This window comes from Rattus norvegicus, chromosome 19, assembly GCF_036323735.1.
Source record: "Rattus norvegicus strain BN/NHsdMcwi chromosome 19, GRCr8, whole genome shotgun sequence".
Taxonomy (NCBI): domain Eukaryota; kingdom Metazoa; phylum Chordata; class Mammalia; order Rodentia; family Muridae; genus Rattus; species Rattus norvegicus.
In genome coordinates, this window is record NC_086037.1 from 52,589,495 (window position 1) to 52,590,963 (window position 1,469).

General features: G+C 44.5%; 1 pseudogene; it reads left to right on the plus strand.

The window, feature by feature from the left end:
* The first annotated feature begins 217 nt into the window (after positions 1 to 217).
* On the plus strand, positions 218 to 1,230 carry Btf3-ps6 (basic transcription factor 3, pseudogene 6; annotated as a pseudogene).
* The last annotated feature ends 239 nt before the right edge of the window (positions 1,231 to 1,469 follow it).

Below are 1,469 nucleotides of genomic sequence, written 5' to 3' on the forward strand. Positions count from 1 at the left end.
ACACATGTGGTGCACAGAGGCAAATGCAGTTAAAACATCCATACATATAAAAAGATGGGAAAAAAAATCACAAAAAGATGATGCTCCTCCTACATTAGATGCCCAAGTGCTGGGATTACAGGCCAGGTCTACCTTTTTTCCTTCCTCCCTTCCTTCCTTCCTTCCTTCCTTCCTTCCTTCCTTCCTTCCTTCCTTCCTTCCTTTTCTTCTCCTCCTCCTTCTGATCCTCCTCTTTCTTGGAACATAAATAATTTTACACTGATCAATTAGTTAATCTGGGACCTTCCTCTAGCGGCCATCTTGCACCCCCTCGTGTGTGCGCCTTAACTCAGCTGGTCTGCCCGAGAACCCCTGAGCATGAACCTTAGTCCCCCATGCAGCCCCATTTCCACTCCGACAAGGTGAAAGAAACGATCATGAACCAGGAAAAACTCGCCAAACTGCAGGCACAAGTGCGCAATGGTGGGAAAGGAACTGCTCATAGAGAGAAGAAGGTGGTTCCCAGAACAGCCACAGCAGACGATTAAACAAACAAACAAACAAACAAAAAAACCTGCAGCTCTCCTTAAAGAAGTTAGGGGTAAGCAATATCTCTGGTATTGAAGAGGTGAACATGTTTACAAACCAAGGAACAGTGGTCCATTTTAACAACTCTAAAGTTCAGGCGTCTCTGGCAGCAAACACCTTCCCCATTACCGGGCGCGCCGAGACAAAGTGGCTGACAGAAATGCTTCCCAGCATCCTCAGCCAGCTTGCTGCTGACAGTCTGACTAGTTTAAGGAGACCGGCGGAAGCTCTGCCCGAACAATCTGTGGATGGAAAAGCACCACTTGCTCCTGGAGAGGGGGCGGGTGATGAAGTTCCAGATCTGGTGGAGAATTCTGATGAGGCTTCTAAGAACGAGGCAAACTGAATTGAAGCAACTTCTGAAGAAGGTGACACTTGCAGAAGTTACACGCAGCACCTGCTATGTTATATCATGACTGCTTTTTAAAAAATTGTTTACTATGGATCTGATAAAATCTAGACCTCTTATGTTTTTAAGCGCAAGCCTCCAGGACACTGCCGCTCTTTTCAGTGTTCGCCCATGCTTAATTCATTCTTTGCTGCAAATTAAGCTGAGGAAACCTGGGGGTAAAGTGTGGAAAAGGTTAATAAAATTCTTTGCCTAGTTAAAAAAAGGTTAATGTGTAAGACTCTTGTTAGGAACATAAGGATCAGGATACGCTTATGGACATAGATACTTGCTTATATCTTACACTGAAGACATTCAGAGGAAATCTTAGTATTGGGTTTCAGTCAATACTGACAAAAAATACTAGGTTATTTTTCTTGCAGAGAGGCAGAGAGAGAGAGAGAGAGAGAGAGAGAGAGAGAGAGAGAGAGAGAGAGAGAGAGAGATATTCTGGTGATTGAACCCCAGGCCTATTTTTACTAGGCAAGTGTTTTGCTCCTCCTGGAATCAGTTT